The sequence below is a fragment of the Moschus berezovskii genome, chromosome 16 (genome assembly GCF_049115385.1).
Source record: "Moschus berezovskii isolate FMDL1 chromosome 16, NW_MosBer_1.0, whole genome shotgun sequence".
Lineage (NCBI taxonomy): Eukaryota > Metazoa > Chordata > Mammalia > Artiodactyla > Moschidae > Moschus > Moschus berezovskii.
The window spans coordinates 61,565,930-61,586,936 of record NC_142475.1 but is presented as its reverse complement, the minus strand read 5'-3'; the positions used below and the strand labels follow the sequence as shown (position 1 = coordinate 61,586,936).

General features: G+C 52.3%; 1 protein-coding gene across 5 annotated transcripts in view; it reads right to left on the bottom strand.

Annotated features, from left to right (window-relative positions):
• The window catches only part of CYRIB (CYFIP related Rac1 interactor B), a 148,548-nt gene extending 128,729 nt beyond the window's left edge, over positions 1-19,819 (bottom strand). For 2 of the 5 annotated variants that reach the window (XM_088844865.1, XM_088844867.1), the window contains exon 1: positions 19,616-19,819. The gene's annotated coding sequence lies outside the window, so the exon portion shown is untranslated. The remainder of the gene's footprint in view (positions 1-19,615) is intronic. The other 3 variants (XM_088844859.1, XM_088844864.1, XM_088844858.1) reach the window with 2 other exon arrangements.
• Positions 19,820-21,007: the final 1,188 nt, after the last annotated feature.

Genomic DNA, 21,007 nt, shown 5'->3' with positions numbered 1-21,007 from the left:
CTAAGAGGGAACGGGACAAGAGAACAATACAGCCCAGTGAGAAGAACTGGATCATCGGTCAAGTTCTCGATGAACGAGAGGATGAAAAGGGGAGAGTGGGAGAAACTCCTGTAGTTTCCACCGACTTGACCCCCACCCTGTCCTCCCCACTCACTGTTGATTCTAAAGGTTTCATGTCTGCACAGCTGTGAGCGTTTTGGTGTTCTGAAATTTCCATCTCACTGATTATTTTAAGAGAACCTAAATTAAGTTAGTCCCCAGACAATCTCTGATTTTGACAAGCACTTAAATCGATACGTATGGAGCCATCAGAATTGCGCCCTCAGCAAATACCTGGACCAGACAGTCCTTATCAAGGTAACAGAGGGCAGCGACCAGGACGGACCCTGTGGAAGCATATGGCAGCCTGATGCCTTCTCTCCCTTCACGCCGTATAGTGGTCACCTCTCTGCCTAGTCTTCAGCAAGGTTATGGCCCTTCCCAGCATTTGAAAATGGCTTTTTTCTTCCCTGTCTCTTCTACAAGGCTATGTGCTGCCGTGTGTCTAACACAGTGTGGGCGCACACACACACACGTACACATGAATGAAAAAACAGGCAAAGAATAAGACATGTGGAAAGAAACGACAGGCTCAAGAGCTGAAATGAAAACTCCAAAGGCCAAACATTACCTCTCTTTGGTTCTGCACCCCTGCGCCCTAGCACAGTGCCTGCTGGCACTCAGCACGTGCCCAGTAAACACCAGTTAAAGGGATGAACGGCCAGGAAGCCCCTGGTCGCCAGGATTAGGGACTCTTGGTCTCTGCACCCCTGTGTCTTCCAGCACAACACCTGGCACACAGTAGGTGGCCCAATGTTTACACAACTGACCTGCAACAGACTGGGTCTTCGAGGAATGGGATCGGGCTGGATGCTGTCGACACCACACAAGGGAAGGTAGGAGATGGGGAGCCTCCAGAGCAAACTCACCCACCTCACATAACAGGGGTGGGGTGCCCCACCCGGCCTCGGTGGCACCTGTCAGTCAGGGTTACCGGTGAGAGAAAAGGGAATTTGATGGGAAAATCAGGTGAAGCTCCCAGAATTCCAGGCAGGCTGGAGAACCAGTCTGGGATAAAGGAGCCGGGGAGGCCGGGCCAAGGACATGCCAACGGATGTCTACTTAGGGTATTCCTGACTTTGAGGAACCTCTACATCACCTGCATCACTGCTGCACTCAACCTGGAATCTGAGCCATGTGGCCACTCGGAGGCCACATGCCACTGCCCAAGCAGCTAGACATGGGAAAAAAGAACATCTAGTCCACCTTGGTTTCTGTACCAGGAGTCAGAGCTCCGTTCCCCTGCAAGATTTACATCCTGGGAGTTCCCCCAGACAGGAAGGTGGGAAGGATGCTGAGATATAGAAAATACAGAAAATGCCCATAAGACACACCAATTCACCAAACTACTGCAGACCCACAAGCCCTGTCTCACCATAACTGGTCCACAGAGTGGACCCAGGGGCTCCCAGGGTGGAGGAAGTGAGAGAGGCCGCTGACTGTCTACCCAGCCTCAGAGCCAAGTGTGAACAAAGGAAGTGTTTCTTCATCTCTTACCACAGACGGCAAGTGTCAAGCAGAATTTCAAGCATCTGCTATTGCAAAACACCTAACGGAGCAGCAGCAGGTCACTTCCAGAAACACCCCTCTCTCTCTGTCCCATAAAGTGTTCGGCTTTAGCTACATCCCGGGTAACTTCATTGGCATAAACTGAGGTTCAGTCGTTCATTTGTTTGTTCATTTATTCAGCAAACTGTTTCAAGATTCAGATGCGCCGTGCCAGGCCTCCTTCTGGGTTCTAGGGTTACAGAGATGAATCAGTTATCCTTGGCTTCCAGAAGTTCAGCTGGCTAAAGGAAAGGATAAAAAGCAAGCAAGTTCTGCACTGGGGATGGCAAATGTAGTGCAGAGTTAGTGAACTGAATATAAGCTGCAGACATTTTTTTCAGCAATTGCTGGGCATCACTCCATTTATAAACACACACCCACACACACACACAAAACGAGCTGCCTCCTGAGTCAGCCACTAGACCTAGGACCTAGCCCAAGAACAAGGTCTGTATGTCCAACTTTAGATCCCATTACGAAGGGCTGCTAGCCACTAAGCTGGCTATAAATGTCCAGCCTCGGACAGTCTCCATCCTTGAGTTGTGGGACAAAAGGCAGAGGCTGACACTATTACCCAGATGGCTGTGCTCTAAGGGAGATCCTAGCTCTTGGCGACAGGTGGTCCTCAGGAAGCTGGGAGATAAAGGTTGCCCTAAGTGCCCCTGCTCTACCCTCCACAAATCATAACACCAACACCTGCCCCTTTTCCTTCACTTTCTGGTTATAAAACACTGTTACATGTACTTGCTCATCCATCATTCATTCTCCAAATACCTATTACATGTAAGCTACTCTGCTTAGAGCTAGGAATCTAAAGAGTAAGAAAACACAGCCCCTACCCTTCAGGATGCCACTTCCTCCAGAAAGCCCTCCTTGATCTCTTCGGCTGGGTTGCACGCCCCCGACCCCAGCTCCCTGTATCACTGCTGGCTCTCTCTCCATCTCAATTTCCTGGCTTAGAAGAAAAAAGGACTCATCTACCTCCGACACCACTGTCCCCCCACCAGGGCCTCGTATGGTGTCTGACACAGTGGAGGCAGAATAAATCCCTTGAGGAAGCCCCAGGGGGAACAGCTGAGAAGATAGAGGAGAAACCGAAACACAGGGGACAGAGCAAGTAAGACTCTTTAGGTAAGAGTCTGGCGATATCCTTCCGCCCTTTGGTTTCTAGATCAGAAGTCTGTCTCAGAGGGCCTGGGTGACCTGCCCAAGATTCCTGTTCATACAACTAGCAGAGCCTCTAATCCCACTCTCTTCATATCAGTTTCCACACCGACTGGACACCCCAGACAGCTGCTGGCTCACTTTTTCCCCAGCAGTCACAGAGTTTCATCTGCCCTCCAGTGACCAGCTTATTATTGGCACCTACTGTATTCTTCACCCTCCCCCAGAGCACTGTTCTAAGATACAAGGAGATAGGAGCCTGTGATTAAAACAAAGAAACGGATTCCTAACGATGGAATGTCGGGTACTCATTTACTCAATACACAAATATTTACTGAACACCCATGGGATGCTCTATTCTAGAGGTGAAGAAGCAGGAGGGAACACAGGTAAAAATAGCTGCTGCCCACTAAGGTCTGACGGTGTTACAGAAAGGTGGTGTCCCTTTGGTGAATAAATGAAAGAATCAAAGGTAACCTCAGGTGACCTACTGCAGGGAACGTCGATGCGATGTAAGCTGACTCAGAGCACCTCATCTGCTGCGGGGCAGGGAGACCACATAATTCATCCCCAGGTCTCTCTACTAGCTCCTAGGGGATCCCCTGTCTTACTCTTTCAACAGTCACAGTACAAGAGAAACAGAATGAGCCCCCCTTTCTGGCCATTGCTGGCTTCCTAATTAAAGTCAAGGATGTGTGTTTACTCAAGGTCTATAAACACAGACCCCAAAAAAAGTGTTTAAGAGAAAGCAGATGAAATGTGGGTAAGGACTAGCTAATAAAATCAGGGGGAAAAATGCTGGGAGTTTTCAACCATGACCGTGATTAAACAAAACTTGCGGGGAGGATGCTCTGAGAGCCAAGGTCCAGAAATGTGTGCAGAGCCTGAGTTTCCAGGGCAGAATGTAAACCATAACTTCCTGCTGAATTAATTGGTCCCTGGTGGGAGAGTCAGCTAAGCTGCTCTGGACCACGCAGCTCTTCCTGCCTCACCCCTCCCCGCCTCCTGCCACTAGGTTGTCACACAGCTCGTCAAGACTGTGTTTAAAAATCCTGTGGACTCACAGCTTTGCTGGGGACTGTGTGTGCGCTCAATCGTGTCTGACTCTCTGCAACCCCATGGACCAGGCTTCTCTGTCCATGGAATTCTCCAGGCAAGAATACTGGAGTGGGTGCCATTTCCTTCTCCAGGGTATCTTCCTGACCCAGGGATCAAACCTGCCTCTCTTGCGTCTCCAGCATTGGCAGGAGGATTCTTTTATCATTGAGCCACCTGGGAATCCCCAGTCTCTGGTGGATTAAAAGAGGCACCTAATGAAGCTCTACAAGGAGATCAAACCAGTCAAACCTAAAGGAAATCAGTCCTGAATATTCACTGGAAGGACTGATGCCGAAGCTGAAACTCCAATACTTTGGCCACCTGATGCAAAGAACTGACTCACTGGAAAAGACCCTTATGCTGGGAAAAATTGAAGGCAGGAGAAGGGGACGACAGAGGATGAGATGGTTGGATGGCATCACTGTCTCGATGGACATGAGTTTGAGCAAGTTCTGGGAGTTAGTGATGGACAGGGAAGCCGGGCGTGCTGCAGTCCATGGGGCTGCAGAGAGCTGGAAACAACTGAGCAACCCAAACTGCATGAAGCTCAGAAGCTGAGACCATCAGCACATTCACCGTCATCAGGAGGCTTCAGTCTCCTCATCTCATCACTTCACCAAACACTGGCTAAGGTCCCTCCCAATGACAGCGGCCCACAAACTGTTTTCCTCAACCCAGGCAGGAACCAGGGGTGTGGAGGAGGACCTCTCTTCTGAAATCTGGGTGCAAGTCTGGCCTGAATTTGAACATGAGTGGCAGAGATGGCCAGGAGCCCCAAAGATCCCCCTAGAAAGTCGATGACATCCCAGAGATCAAAGTGGGCAAACTAAAGCTGACACCCTGGGCCAGCCCTAATAAGATGCTAATAAACACATTTCCACAATTAAAGTCAACAATGGGAGAGTCACCAGTGAGGCCCAGAAAACAGTCAATGTCTTTGATTAAGTGCTGATGAAATTCCCCATCACTGCTTTAATCTGGCTCCCCAGGGAGTTTCATTGGCTTTGAGATGTTTTCAAAGAAAACGATCTTGAATATATTAATACATGATTCCCCAAGCTACTAAACAGAAAGATGGGCCCTTGTGCCTCCACCCCTTCCCAAGGGCATGCAGCAGTTTCCCAGATGAGTCCTTAGCATCAGACAATGGCAACCTTGGCTCTTTTTCTATATAAGATGATCCTTCTCACCAGCGTTTACTCTCTGCTAGTCCTGTTCCTCTATCAGAGTCTCCATTTACCAATGACTTTCTGCATTTGAAACTGGAGCCAACCTCTTTGGGCTGAGACCAACCTCTCTTAAAGCTAAGGAAGGTCCTGATAAACATCAAAGTGCTCTGACTTGGTTTCCATACCAGAGCAGAGTTCATCCTGAGTCAGTTCTACGCCAACCTGGATTCTCAGCCATTCTGAGTATAAATTCACTGTTTGGTTGCTAAGTCATGTCTGACACTTTGTGACCTCATGAACTGCAGGACGCCAGGCTTCCCTGCCCTTCACTATCTTCTGGAGTTTGCCCAAACTCACATCCACTGAGTCAGTGATGCCATCCAACCACCTCATTCTCTGTTGCTCCCTTCTCCTCTTACTTTCTATCTTCCCCAGCATCAGGATTCTGAGCCACTCTGAGTATAAATGATCATGAGGAAAACACACTGAAGGATGGCTCCTAAGCTGAGCCAATCCACCCATTTGCCTATAGCTCCTTGAGTGCTGCTGCCTTTTGCACATGCTGTCCCTTTGTCTGAAATGCTTTTCCCAGCAGTGGCCTTTAAAATTCAAACTGTCACCTTGTCTAAAAAGCCTGGCTCAGACCGTCCAGGCAGTTCAGTTCAGCATGTCCTGAGTGTGACAGCCCGGTCCATATATGGCTAGATGCACAGAGAAGAGGAACTTCCCCTCAACTGACTGCAGACCCTCCCAAGATAGCATCTTCAAATCACCTCTGGCTTGAAACTTTATTTTAAAAGCTTTAATCTGCATTATTTCAGATGTTAAAAAAAAAAGAATAAAACTACCTCTTGTGCCCACCACTCAGCTTAAGGACCAAAATGTGTGTGTGTACGCACGTGCACACTCAGTCGTGTCCAACTCTTTGCAATTCCATGGACTGTAAGGGGTGTGTGTGTGTGTGTGTGTGTGTGTACACACGTGCACACTCAGTCGTGTCCAACTCTTTGCAATTCCATGGACTGTAAGCGGTGTGTGTGTGTGTGTGTGTGTACGCACGTGCACACTCAGTCGTGTCCAACTCTTTGCAATTCCGTGGACTGTAGCCTGCCAGGCTCCTCTGTCTATGGAATTTCCCAGGCAAGAATACCGAAGTGGGTTGCTATTTCCTTCTCCAGGGGATCTTCCCCACCCAGGGTTCTAGCCTGCGTCCCTCACACCTCCTGCATTGGCAGGTGGGTTCTTTACCACTGCAGCACCTGGTAAGCCCTAAGGAACAAAATAGAGTGACCACAAGCTAAACCCCCAGGTACCCCACCCCCAAATTATTCATCTTCCCAGTTCCTCAGTGAAAGTGAAAGTGTTAGTCGCTCAGTCGGTTCTGATTCTTTGTGACCCCATGGACTGTAGCCTGCCAGTCTCCTCTGTCCATGGAATTTTTCAGGCAAGAATACTGGAGTGGGTTGCCATTTCCTCCTTCAGGGGATCTTTCCGATCCAGGGATCAAACTCACGTCTCCTGCATCTCCTGAACTGGCAGGCGGATTCTTTACCACTAAGCCACCTGGGAAGCCCTAAGGGAGGGATGAGCCCTCAGTAAATGCCCTTTTCATTCACTAGGTGTGTCTTCTGACTTCTGAATTCCCTGCTAGCCTGAAGTGCATCTGTGAGGAGGCCACCTCTTAACTGGAGCTTAAGAAGAGCCAGGACTAAGGCTGACTTACAACTCTGGCCCTTCCCAGCTGTGCAGCCCCAGGCAAATCACTCAACCTCTCAATTCTCTGGGAAAAAAAAAAAAAAATGCACTCATTCTACAAACACTCTTGGATGGAGTGCTATAGTGAAACCTGACCTGCAGACCTCAAAGAGAAAAAGGCCCAGTTCTTGGGCTTGGCGATGCTTAGCGGCCACAACATGAACTCAAAGCACTCCACTGCTATAAGGTACTGTTATTAGACTTCAGCCTTTATTTTCTGTCATAACAGCCCCTTTCTGACTTCTTTTCCTGTCTGTTTTTTTTTTTATTTTTAAGGTTCAAGACATGGTGTTTGGTCAATGCGAAGAAGAACAGAGAGCCAGGAGGCTCATCTTTAATTCAGTGCCAACAACACTTAGCTGGGCTCAAACTTGGACAAAGGCTTTTTTTCCCAGTGCATCTACTCACAGAGGCCTGTTCCCACAGTCAGCTCTCAACTATTCTCCCAGGGAGGGCTCGACCCAGGCTGGGAGGCTTGTGGCGGGGGTGGGGTGTGGACAGGAAAGGGAGACAGGTGGGGAGAGCAGGGCAGACCTAGGACAGACCCGTCCCCGCAGTCCAGAGAGCAGCCAGGGCCTTCTGGGAAGACACGGGTGACAGCACCCCCGGAGTGCGGCCCTTAGGAGAGTGACTCAGGGAGGTGGCAGCCCATCACACTCCCGGCTTCCTCCTCCTAGAAGGATGCTCCATGACACCTCTGCCACAGAGAAGGGAAGGAGCGTGAAGCAACTGGCAGGGCTGCTCACACAGCAAAGGCAAGGCCCTGTGCCCAGCAGCGGGTTCCCAGCGCCTCCCGCCCTCTCGGCGGCAGACAACACGCACACCCTCAGGGACGAAAACCTTGGCGTGGCCTTGAGCTTCAGCTGTGCCCAAGGACGAAACCTTTTACTAAACCTGAGTTTCGGTAGACTCCAGGAGTTGGTGATGGACAGGGAAGCCTGGCGTGTTGCGGTCCACGGGGTCACAAAGAGTCGGACACGACTAAGAGACTGAACTGAACACCCAGTAGGCCACCTGTTAGGCGTTGTGAATACATCTCCCGGCTGATGAGAGTTAAATGAGATGACGGGCCCAGGCAGAAACCTCTCCGACCACCAACTTTTTAACTGTTACGTTCTAGTCCTGACCCTCGAAAGGGCCAGGATGAGGAACCGGCGTGACTCAGCTCTGCGGCTCAGGGCTCAGCAAGCAGCTGGAGCTCCTTTCATCTGGATAGAGCCTGACTCACCTGTCGCTGCCTCTGGAAGGTGACTGGGAGCCGAGGGCCCGGAATCGGGCCCAACAGGAGAAGAGAAGAGGAAGGGAATGGAAAAAACAAGGGCTCTTCTGGACACTCAACAGATAGCTGTTGGGCTTCCCTGGTGGCTCAGTGATAAAGAATCTGCCTGCCAACACTAGGTACATGGGTTCGATCCCTGATCTGGGAAGATCCCACATGCCATGGAGCAACCAAGCCCGCAAGCCACAACAAGAGAAGCCACAATACTGAGAAGACCAAGCACTGTGCCTAGAGAGCAGCCCCCAATCACCGCAAACAGAGACAAGCCCGTGCAGCAGCGAGGACTCAGCAAACCAGCAAATAAAATTACGTAAAAAATAAAAGCAAACTGCCATGATTGCCCAGAAAGGTTGATAAAGCAAGGACCCAGCTGGCCACAAGCAAGAAGATACACCTGCCTTCCCAGGATGACACAGCTCCCAGACATCCAGGCAGGGTGACAGGGCACCCACTGGGTTTTCTCCCAAGCAAGCTCTTAGGAACATTCCAGTCTCTGCACGTCAGCAGGTGCACCTCAGGTGCTAGTCGGCCTCCCCACCCCCGCTCTGACTGAGTGACAGCCCCGAAAAACACAGGAGAATAAGCTCGAAGGTGGAATCAAACCCTCCCTCCCTCCTGCCCCACTTAATAGGATCAGGAACAAGAGATCAGGTTCCTTTTCTTTGTGTTTTAAATGTCTGAGGTCTTGAGATGAAGATCAGTTTAGCTGGAGAGAAGCATTTTCCAATCCCATCCCCAGCCACGATCTTGGAAGCGGGGAGGGTCCCTGGGGGAAGGGGGTGGCAGGACAATCAAAAGGTCACACGCCTGGACTATTCCTCATCTACTTCTGAGAGGGAGAGGGCAAGGGTGAAGTCAGAAGTATGCAAATTCACTTTTCTACACTTCCTCTGCATTTCACCACTGAAACTTTGAGAAACACCGCTTGGTAAAGAGAGAGTTCCACTGGGGGGAGGGAGAAAAGCCTCAAGGTGCTGGGGTCATCTCTGAAGGTCAGAGCCCCCTAGGGCCCAGGACACCCTGTCAGATCAACTCCAGGATGGGGTGGTCAACCACAGATGTGGGCTTCCCTGGTGGCTCGGTGGATAAGAACTCACCTGCCAATGCAGGGGACACAGGTTCAATCCCTGCCCCGGGAAGATCCCATATGCCGTGAAGCAACTAAGCCTACGAGCCACAATTACTGAGCCCAAGTGCTGCAACTACTGAAGCCCGAGTGCCTGGAGCCTGTGCTCAGCAACGAGAGAAGCCACCGCAATGAGAAGTCCATGCACTGCAAGTAGAAGAGTACCCCCTGCTCACTGGAAATAGAGAAAAGGCCTCGCAGTAACAAAATAAAAACACTGATTCAGGCTCCACTAGGCCAGAATTTGTGTCCTTCCCATCTACTGGGTCTCCCACACTGCATCTGGACCCCCCTAAAACTCTCCAAAGTTAACAGCACTCAAACTGGCGAGACTCCTGTGATAATTATTAACATATACGTGTATTACGTGGAGTGCCACTGGGTCAGGACAACTACACATTCTCACGATGTCCTCAATCTATCACAAGGTACAATGGAAGTATATCTCATGTTCATTTAATCTAGCCACATTCAACTATACTCAATAGTGTATCTAACTATGCTCAAAGGGCCACATTTTTTTTTTTTTTTAAGAAACTTGAAAGTGTACTTTGCCTCTTGAATTTATGTGTATTTATTTTTTGGGATACCGTACATTCTGTACAACTGCACACTGTTTGCATGATATGTTCACACACACGGGTTACTGCACAGCATCACATATAGAAAATCACAAGTGTGCAAACGATCCTTCCGGGGCAAATTCTCCTGAGACTGTCTCCTAATTCACCACGCAGTTCTGCCTGCTGGGTTGACTCCTGGACTTCATGACTGAGATGTGACTCTTATGTTTTTTTCCCCTTTGGTGCTTTTGAGTCCTGAAGCATGTGTCTGTCTGATAGGAACTAACAGAAAATCAGTTTCAGGTTAGAACAGGAAACTGGGCCTCCAAGGCTGGTAAGCACTGGGAAGGCCACCGTGGCTCTGCACCATGGCCACCTGGCAAGGATGGGCTATCTGGTCACAAGAATTCCTTGCTGGGCCATGAGCAGGCCATGTGGGGCTTTCACCTCCCTGGTCTGATGGCTCATTCTTTCAGTGAGTGGTATAGATGACTTCCAAGTTCCTCTGTGACTCTGGGCAACTCATATCGTCTCTCTGGGCCTTCATGGGCAGTCTGAACAAGTTTCCACCTTGGATGAGAATCAGAGCTTCCTAGATGAGGTTACACTGTGTTGAGATAGTGACCTCCTCAGCACTAAGGGTGGGTGGCCCTGGGGTCAGCCACCTCCAGCCAAGAGATGCTTCCTCTTTTACTGCCCAACCCGGGCTCACAAATTCTGTTTTCCTGCATGGGTGGTGGCCTGAAAAAGCCTGAGAAGGATGGGACTAGGTGATCTCCAATGTCCTTTCCATCTTACACCAACTGCCCCACCCCCAGCAGTTAGAATCAGGTGGTATCCAGGCAAAAGATTCTGCTACGTGGGGGTTCCTCTACCTGGGTGGCGAGGCATCAGAATTCTCTGAGAGTGCGTGTTGAAAATGTGGCTTCCTGGACCTCCCTGGTGGCGCAATAGACAAGAACCCGCCTGCCAACGCAGGAGACACGGGTTCCATCCCTCGTCTGGGAAGATTCCGCATGCCTCGGAGCAACTGAGCCCATGTACTACAACTACTGAGCTCACGTGCCAAAAGTACTGAAGCCCGCGTGCCTAGAGCCTGTGCTCAGCAACAACAGAAGCCACCGCAACGAGAGGCCCAGGCGCTGCATCCAAGAGTAGCCCTCACTCGCTGCAACTAGAGAAAGCCCACACACAGCAACAAAGACCCAGAACAACCAAAAATAAATAAATAAATACATTTTACAGAAAGAAAATGTGGACTCTTGATTCTCCCACCCAGGAAGCGTAAACATACCCAATTTATAGTTAGATAAAAGAAATACTGGGGAAGAGGAAACACAGGCTTAGAATATTCTGCCAAATCCACACACTGAAAATAGATGGCAGGGTGGGACTACCATCAGCAGGCAATTCATCCTGTATCCATCTTATTGTCTCGAGTCTACAATGACCCAGGCTCCAGAACCGGGACTTTCCTATTCAACCATCCGCCCCAAAGACTGAACCCACAGCACACTTCCTTCGCCCAGATCTTCATCTTGTGGGGGGTGCGTGTGAACAGAGGAACGTGCTACACGTCCCAACAGCAAAGGCAACAAGAAGTGTGTTAACAGCACAAGTCAGTTTCACACTGAAATTTACCAAAAACCTCACTACTCAAATTAGCCCAAGTCATCTACCTGCAAGAGTAATTTATAAATCCTCAACTTCTGGACAAGTTCACAGAAGGTAGCTTTCACCAGTGATGGCTGGCGGGGTGCCTAGCATAAGGGGACGTTCCCTTAGAAAACCACCTCTGTCTTCGAGCAACACCAAACAGCATCCAGCCGCAGCAGTCTGCTCCCTAAAAGACAACTCCCTTCGTAGGACTTTCGTTATGCTCGAGGCACACTAAGAAGAGGTAGTAAAAACAGTAGGTGGGACTTTCCTGGTGTTCCAGTGGTTAAGAATCCCCCTGCCAATGCAGGGGACATAGGTTCAATCCCAGGTCTGAGAAGATTTCACATGCCGAGCGACAACTAAGGCCGTGTGCCATGACTACCGAGCCCACCCACTACAGCTACTGAAGCCTGCTCGCCCAAGAGCCTGTGCCCCACAATAAGAGACGCCAGCGCAATGAGAAGCCTGTGCACGGAGACTGAAGCATAGCCCCACTCGCTGCAACCAGAGAAAGCCCTCACACAGCAATGAAGACCCTGCAGAGCCAAAAATAATAAACAAATAAAACTTAAAAAAAAACAAAACAGTAGGTGACACTGAAGCTGGCAGAGACAGTACTTTGAATTCCAGCTCTGCTCTTGACTAACCTCTAAGTGTTCTCTGTTTCCTCCTCTAGAAGGTGGAGATAATATGGCCTAACTCGCAGAGTTACTCTGAAGATAAGAATCACCACCTGGAAAGCACACATTGTCCATGCTCAATAAGGGAAAGCTGCTGTCATTATAAGCGAGACCAAAAGACCCCAAAAGCCCAAAATCACAAAACCCCACCATGTGACATTTATGGGAGCCCTGTCATCAGGGAGGCCCTTGCCTGGGCCATAAATGCCACACAAAGTGTCGGAGATGCTGTCTCGGTCCCCACCATCCGCTCCCCTCCCCGACCCTGCAATCACCCCACTGCTCCGTCCTCTGGAGCCCACCCCCAAACCCAGCTAGAGTGCCTCTCTGGTTGCTGAAAGACAGGGTGGGCTTGGAGGGGCTGGGTTCTGGTGAGCCCAAGGAAACAATCCGAACCCTGCCTTCTTAAGCTGCTCAGGCCCTTGGGGTGGCCGGGGGACACGGAGCATTTATCCCCCCGTGGACCCACCCTGGGCCCAGCGCATAGTAGGCCGTCACTGAGTGACCCCTGTTGAAGAGCAGGACAGATTTGCTTTCTCCACAGTGAACTGAACACCCAATAGCTATGAAGGCATGTTCGGAAAAGACTATGAAATACCCCTCTGCTTTGATTCACGGCCTGCTGGATCTACATGTGCCCACTGGTTGCCCCTGGGGCCCCCCAGAGCTCAGGGAAGTGCGCAGAACTAGGGTTCAGGGGAGCAGGGCAGACATTTTAGGATGTTACTGGCCGAGTTTCACTTCCCCGCTGTCTTCTGTATTTTACTTCACCTCTGGTTTTGAGCAAAGCACACAAACTGGCAGTGGAGGCCTCCGCTGGGCTGCTCGCTCCTCCTCCCGAGTCCCAGCAGACAGACAGTCCCTGAGGCTGAGAGCAGGCAGGGGACTCGACTGCTAAGCACCCGTGAGGTGCTGGGCCCTATGCCAGGCAGAGGCAGCCAGGCCCCCACTGAAGCGCCACAACCAGCAGCACAACGGGCTCGGGGGCGCCGGGGCGTGGGAGGCAGTCTGCAAGCGACTCCACTCAGGGCGCCGCGAGTGAGCCAAGAGGCACCAGGTCTGCAAGCGACTCCACTCTCAGGGCGCCACGAGTGAGCCAAGAGGCACCAGGTCTGCAAGCGACTCCACTCTCAGGGCGTCGCGAGTGAGCCAAGAGGCACCAGGTCTGCAAGCGACTCCACACTCAGGGCACCGCGAGTGAGCCAAGAGGTACCAGGTCGTGAGGCCCACAGCTCTTCCCCCTTCCAAAGGAGAGCCCCAGAGGCGCCAAGCCCCTCGGTTCTGCATTAAGGCACCACAGCAGTTTCAAAGTATCCTACAGAAATACCTGCCCTTAGGACTTCCCTGGCAAATCCAGTGGCTAAGACTTCTTGCTTCCAGTGCAGGGGGCAAAGGTTCAAGCCCTGGTTAGGGAATAAGATCCCACATGCTGCACGGTACAGCCAAAAGATTAAACAAACAAAAAGAAATACTTGCCCTCCTATCAAATCCATATCCCATGGATATGCCAGAAGGATACAATCCTGACCTGAAATCAGCACTGGACAAAGCAGTTCCTGTCCAGCTGTGACTACATCCTTGCAGGGAGGGGGTGTCTTTTTGGAGTGTTTCTATTGATATGAGGCGCTAGGCTAGCAGCTTGTCCAGACATCATCATTGAGCCCTCCAAACAATCCAGAGAGGAGGTGTTACCAGCCCAGCTCTGTCCCAGGTAGTTCTGGCTCAGCAAGGTGCTCTGATTTGCCCAAGGTCACACAGCTACTGCGCAGCAGGGCCAGGGCACCTCAGCTCCACATTCCAACAGTATTTGCTGAGTGGGCACTGGGTTTAAATTCCAGAGAACTCCAAGTAGCCAGACAGGGCCCATCCCAGTAGACTCCTTGAGCAAGTGAGCCAAGGATGGAGCTTTTCTGCTCTTGCTGCCCAAGCCTATTCCCATCCTCACCTCCACTGCATGCCTTCCCCTCACCTCCTCTGCAGGACTGTGGCACTGTCCCTCCCCATCCTGGTCTGAGGATGCTGACTGAGGAGGGGAGAGCAGGCCATGTGTCTCTGACAGGCTGTGAGACTTCAAAGCCGTCACTCTTCCCTTGTTGGGTCTTCTTTTCCACTGTGGGTTTAAGGGCTTGGTCCCCTGCCCAAGGAAGGTCAAGAGCAGAGATATCTTTCGTGCCGGGGAAGGATGTCCAGCCACCACCCGCCTTGGCCTCAGAGACCAGCACAGGCAGCCCCAAGGTACTCACAGGCAGATGCTCGGGAGCCAGGAGACCTGGGTTCCAGTCCTGCATTTGCCTCTTGGGCAAGACACTTCCCCCTCCAGATCCTAGTTCCCTCATCGGTTTAATTAAGAGTACCGGGCACCTGCAACACTGAGCACGTTTTTCCTGCTCAGTCCTTCCCAACAGTATCTTGGGTGAAGGCTGCCACACTCGCCCTGCCTCCTCTCTTCCCTCCCCAACTCTTCAGGTTCCCACTGTCTTCTTATCCTGTGGTTTGGGGCACGTCTGCTTCCTCCACTAACTAAGCCATCAGCTGCCGGGAGCCTCCAGGGTCGGCTGGGTCCCAAGTGAATGAGAGGGTAGGGACCTCCAAGCTCTCCCTACTCAAGGCGTGGTCTACAACGCTGAGCATCACGTGGGGAAGTGTCAGAAATGCAGGCTTTCTCCCCATCCCAGCCTCTGACTCTGACTCTGCAAGGGAATCCTCAGTAGATTTGGGGGACTCATACACTCCAGTATAGGACGTGTTGCAAGGTTCCCCCCAGCTCCAACATGCCCCTTCCCCACAGCCCTTGATTTGACCACCTAGACAGCCCTTAGCAAGGCTCCCTAAAATGTAGCTCACTAAATGTACCAAAGGTTTCCCTGGTACATTGGGGCCAGGGATAAAGAACCTGCCGGCCAATGGAGGAGATCCGGGTTCCATCCCTGGGTCTGGAAGGTCCCTGGAGGAGGAAACGGCAACCCACTCCAGTATTCTTGTCTGGAGAATCTCACAGACAGAAAGGAGCCTGGAGGCCATAATCCTGGAGGATCACAAAGAGTTGGACGTGACTGCGCGACTAGGCACACACACAGTTCCTAAAGGACATCCACCTTAGGAGCCTTCAAGAAGCCTGCTGCTGACTCACAAGCAGGATCTGAAACGTGCAGCCCCCCAAGGTGACTCCTGCCAGGTGTGACCCACTGGCCCCCTGAGTCTCAAGGAAGCCCAGCGGCTTCAAAATGTTGCAGCCCCTCCCTCAGTTCTGTGGATGAGGCTACCCCTACTCTCCCCTCCACCCCAACCTCCAAAAGCAGATGACTGCATCAGTTCAGTTCAGTCGCTCAGTCGTGTCCGACTCCAATATTTAACACGAGACAGACCAGCAGCCCATCTACCCCCTCACAGGCCCTGCGTCCACGCTCAGAAAATCTTCTTCCTTTATTTTCTACTCTTGACATTTACTCAACTTCAAAAGAAAAGGAATCCTTCCAAAACACGCTTTCAGGTTTTATTTTTAATAAACCCTGCGATTCCTCTAATGGCTTCAGATTATCCTAAATATTTATTTAAAAAATCATTCTCAGCATCACTTCTTTAAACAAATCTCCTCGTCAACTTTGATTATTTATGAATTTATGAACACAACGTCTCCTTTCCCTGGGGCAGATGGTAACATGTAAGCCTTTGAAAAAGAGTGGGAGGTGGAGGGAGGAAAAATCAATAGGACAGAACGTAAACTCAATGAGTCCTCAGTTTACTCTCCCTGACCAGCTCTGGTATAAGGATCTCTTCAATCAGGGGGAACACCATACTGTGGCCAGTCAACAAGTGGTTTGGGAAGGCATGGAGACTTGAATCTAGGAAGAAGCTGTAAGCCAAGGACTTGATCCCCAGTGGGAACTGAAGCCCTATTAACAGGGTGACAGGACGATGGGATTGGGGCCTGGACAGAAAGAGCCCAGGGATGGTGGGAAAGTAATTGATATTTACTGAACACCTACTATGTGCTAGGAGACTCCCCAGACCACTTCTGCATTGATCACCACAACAACCTTTCCAGGCGGCAATTATAATTCCTCATTTGAAAGATGAAGAAGGCCCAGAGAAAGAGGAAGTGTCTTGCCCAAGGTCACAGAGCTAGCAAGCAGCAGAAGAACCAGGATGGAGAGCCAGACACTCAGGCCTCCAAACCCAAGCCCACACTGCCTTCGAAGTAGAAAAGGATGAGAGAGAATAAGAGAATGGAGTTAACCTCATGCATCCTTGGTTACAAAGTTATTATCTTCCTTTCAACCTGCTGAGGCCAATCACCCCTTTTAAGACTGTCAAAGACCTAACTCCCAAAGTTCCACAATGCAACAGAACTTTGCCCATTGGGAATCCAGGGGGATCAAGTCTCAGATGAAATCTGGAAGGAGTGGATGCAAAGGTTGTAAGAAGATTGAAATGAGAGTCACAGACACACAGAGAGCTCACTTTATGAGAAAGAGAGGACAAAAGAACTTTACCCTCAGGGATGGATAAAAAAGAGGAGCCTTTACTAAGTGCCCCAGAGGAGAAAAAGAATAAAATCCACCCTTCTCCCACCCCTCCCTCAATTTTTTTCTCTCCAGAAGCTCCAATTCAAGCTAAAAAAGAGAGATGGGTCTGGCCTTTGAGATGCTTATGCTCTCTCTGGTGAAGGATCATTACTGCTGCTGTTGATAATAACAGTCATTAATGATGATGGCCATTTACTGGGGGCCTGGGCTGAGAGCTTCATGCACACGACAAGGAGCAAAACCATCCCATTTTACAAATGAGAACACTGAGGCTCTGAGCGGGGAAGAAACGTGGTGACGTGCACAGGGGCAGTGAGAGCGGACACTGAGGCACGACTCTGGAGCCTGTTCAAGAGGCCAGTGAACTAGATGAGAGGGGACAGAGACGAGGAAAAGGAAGTTCCAGGGAGGTCGTGATCTGTCTAAGGCTTCAAGCCAGCGCCTAGCTAAAGTGCGTCACTTTAAAGCTGAATTTTTCACTGACACAACACCGTCTCCACAATGCTCGCTGGAAGATGGTTTTGCTGGAGACAGCCAAGTCCCAGACCGCTGAAGTCACAGGACAGTGGTCTCTTCAGGAGTCCCTCCTGTCACAGGCTCTAGGTTCTGAAGAACAGAGACTGGGATTCCATGATGGGGAACCAAGACACACTGGGGAGGAAAGGCCAAAGAACAATGTCAAGGTCACCTATAGGCCAGTGCGTTGACCTTAAGGTAGAGACAGACTGAACTTCCACAAAGAGCAAAGGAGAAACCATCACTCTTTTGTTCATTCTGTCACAAACAAAAAAATACTGGACACCAGCATATGCCAGACAGCCTGCCAGGCGCCAGGGGAACCGCAAAGGCCCTTCAGGTGGGAGCACAGTCCACAGGAAAGAGAGGGAGAGCTCAGTGGATGGAAGACTGGAGTGATGACCTTGAATCTGCGGCTTCATTGGCTGAGGGTCTCGGGCCGAGTCCTATACTTTTTCTGAGTCGTAAGATGAAAATAAAATCTCTACTTCATAGGTAACTGTGGCCACTCTATGTCTTCAAAATGAACCTGTGCGAGCTTAAACTGTAGCTGGCCACTGCTCAGAGGTGCCTGCTCTTGCCTCTTAAAATAATAGCCGCACTCGAGTTCATCTCCTGCCCTCCAGAAGTTGGGAAAAATAAAAAAAAAGCACAGCTAAGGATCCTCAGAGAGGTGCACACAGGCCTGTGGGAGCTGAGAAACGAAGAGAAGGAATGGCTGTAAGAGAAAGCAAAATTATCTGAAAATCTCCCAAAGGACATGCAGAAACACATCCTGAGTCTTTATCTGAAGGCCACTTCCAAGTACCCCTGTGGATGAGAACAACCTAGCCTCCTTCGGCACACATGCTTTGCCCCTCCCCATGCCTAAAGTTTAGCAAGCATCCAGATAATGTAAATTACAACCTGCCTCCCCAAGAAAACTCAGGCCAGCTGACCACTTCTGCATGCCCCACCTAGGAGAAAACCCACCACGTTTACAGGAACCCCCAGGCCTGGGAAGTCAGCCCAGCTGTCAGCCCTGGCAGCCCGCCCCAGCCAGTCATCTGGCAGTGGCAATCAAAATGATGATTCCTTTTCATTTCCACCAAACACAATCTTCCAAGAAGAGGAGAGGCTCAAAGTCAGAGTTTAAGCTCCTTTTCATAAGGAGTCAATATTTTCACAGGATAATCCTTCTTGGGTAGGGGGTGGATTACGAATATCCCAGGTGGCAAAGCATGTCTCTCTGGGGACTGTGGAGAGGCCCTTACAGGGCAAGGAGGCCAAAACGTGGAACCACACCTGGCCACTCACTCACTCCTCAAAATTTCCTATCCACCTATTCACTGCACAGATATCTATGTGCCCCAGGCCCCCCTTCCGGGCGGTGGGGATGCAAAAATGAAAGGCGAGTGACAATGACACTTCCCATCCCTGCGCCCTCGCCAGGCCAAGAAATTCACGCTCACTTGCTGGAGGCCCAACTCAGAGCAGCCCGCTTTAGCGACAGGCGCCTAAGACTCAGAGAGGGCAAGCGACTTGCCCAAGGTCACACAGCTAGCAAGTGGCCGAGCACGGAATTAAACCCAGGTACAAAGTCCCCTTGACACTCCCCGGCGGGGCCTCCTTCCCGCTCAAGCCCTCCCCCACCAACTCCATTTCTGCGGCAGGGTGAGGATCAAAGCCCGCCCCCCTGGGCTCCAGTAAGGGAAGTCCTCGGTTCCTCTTTCCTCACCCCCCCACCCCCACCTCCCCGCCACACAGGACATACAGGTTCGAGACCCACGGCGTGTGTGCGCAGCCCCAGGAAAGCCCTGTAGGCTGCAAGGGCATCCTCCCGTTAACTTCCATTAAAAAAAAAAAAAAGGTGATTAAAAGATAAATAGCACAGAAGCAGCCCTCTTTAAACACGGGCGGGTGGTTACCCCACGAGGAAGTCTTGAAGCCAATGGAGATTTTGTTCACCCCCTCCAGTTCCTCAATTCTAAAAGACTGGCCTTCCAAGCCCGCAGTGGAAGTTAGCTGGGGGAGGGGGTGCAAGGCGCCCGGGGTCGGACCCTGCGCCCTCACCTGGCTCTCAGATGGGGTCCGCCGGGGAGCAGTCACCCCGGGGACGCCCTCCCTCCGGGCGCCGCCGCGCGCTCCCCGCAGCTGGGTGGACCCGGGCGGCGGCCCCGCGGCGTGCGCCCCCCGCGTCCGCCCTCCGCAGCCCACCCGAGGCGCATCCTCCGGGCGCCCCGTCCCCGCGCCGAGCCCCCCACCCTCGCGGCGCCCCTACTCCAAACCGCAGGACGCCCGGCGCGGCCCGGATCGCATCCCTTGCCCTCCCCGCAGCCACCGCGCGCGCGCCCCGCACCCCACGCCCTCCCCGGGGGCAGGTCGGTTCGCGGGGCGCGCGCGGGCCAGCCGGGCGGCCCGGGCGGCGGCGCCGGCGGAGCCCGGGGCACGTACCTGGCGGCCCCGGCGAGCGGCGAGGGGAGCGCGGGCGCGGGCGCGCAGGAGCCTCGGGCGCCGCCGCCGCCGTTTCCGGGTTGGCGGGTCTCACGTCACCGCCGCAGGTTTGCGAGCGGCCCCCGCCGCGCCGGCACGGCAGCAGCAGCAGCGGCGGCGGCGGCCCCGGCAAGCGCCAGGCGAGAAATAACTATAAAAGGAAGAGACGAGGCGAGGAGGAAGAGGAAACGCCGTTTACCTTCGAGAAGCCGAGCCGCCGGCGCTCGCACAAAAGGAGGACGCCCGCCGACGCCGCCCCGTCCCCGCCGCATCGCGGGGCCCGGCGTCAGCGCGCGCGGCGCCCCGGGACCGCCCCGCGCCGGCCCCCACCCCAAAACCCGGCGGCGGGGCGGGGGTCCGGGCCGGGGCCCGGGGTGACCTTGGGTGTGTCGCGGCGGGCGGCCGCGTGGGGGGCGCTGGGGGCTGGGGGGCGCGCGGCGCCCTCCCGGCGGCGTAGACGCGGAAACTCCTGCTCCGGGAGGCGCGGGTATGGCCCAAGGTCACAGCCCATGCGGCAGGGCTCCTGTTCGAACCCTGAGTGTCCCGGACCTGCGGGCCAGTCCGGTTCCTAGCCCAGGGTCCGCTCCCCTCTCACCTGTCCCTGGGGAAGGATGCTGGCCTGCCCGGCCCACCTGGCATTGGGCCGGTGAAAAGCTGGTGCATTCAGTACACACATTCAGCCCACAAGGCATATGCACTGAGGGCCTACTATGTGCAGCTAGGAATCCAAACAGAATACCTGCCTTGGGGGGTGTCTGGCAATACATATCTGATGTGTCTGGTACATATCTAAGTGCTGCTGCTGCTGCTGCTAAGTCACTTCAGTCGTGTCCGACTCTGTGACCCCATAGACGGAAGCCCACCAGGCTCCCCCGTCCCTGGGATTCTCCAGGCAAGAACACCGGAGTGGGTTGCCATTTCCTTCTCCTATCTAAGTGCTAGGGGGGGAAATAAAACGGGCCAGGGGCTCTCCTAAGAGGCTCTCCAAGGACTTCTAGCACAGAAATTCTTAGACAAAATGCTCCTCACTGAAATCCTAATTTGGGGTATTATGAGAGACCCTCCTCTGTAATGGTACAGAGTGATCTTTCTCCGTGTAGCAGGACATGCCTAGGAAATTGAAATGCTTCTCTGGTCCCCCAGCTCTCAAACCCTATCACAGTCTTGACATTCAGCCACATTTCCTAGGAATACAGACAATATTCTTTAAAGTCTCTCTCCTCTGACCTCTGGCAGGACACCAGGAGTCACTCCAAAAGCTTCCACTGTCTTTTCCACTCCACCTGTCTTGGATGCGCTGCAGGCAGGGGTGTGACCAGTCACCAGATAGTAATGCTGAGAGCGGACTTTCCG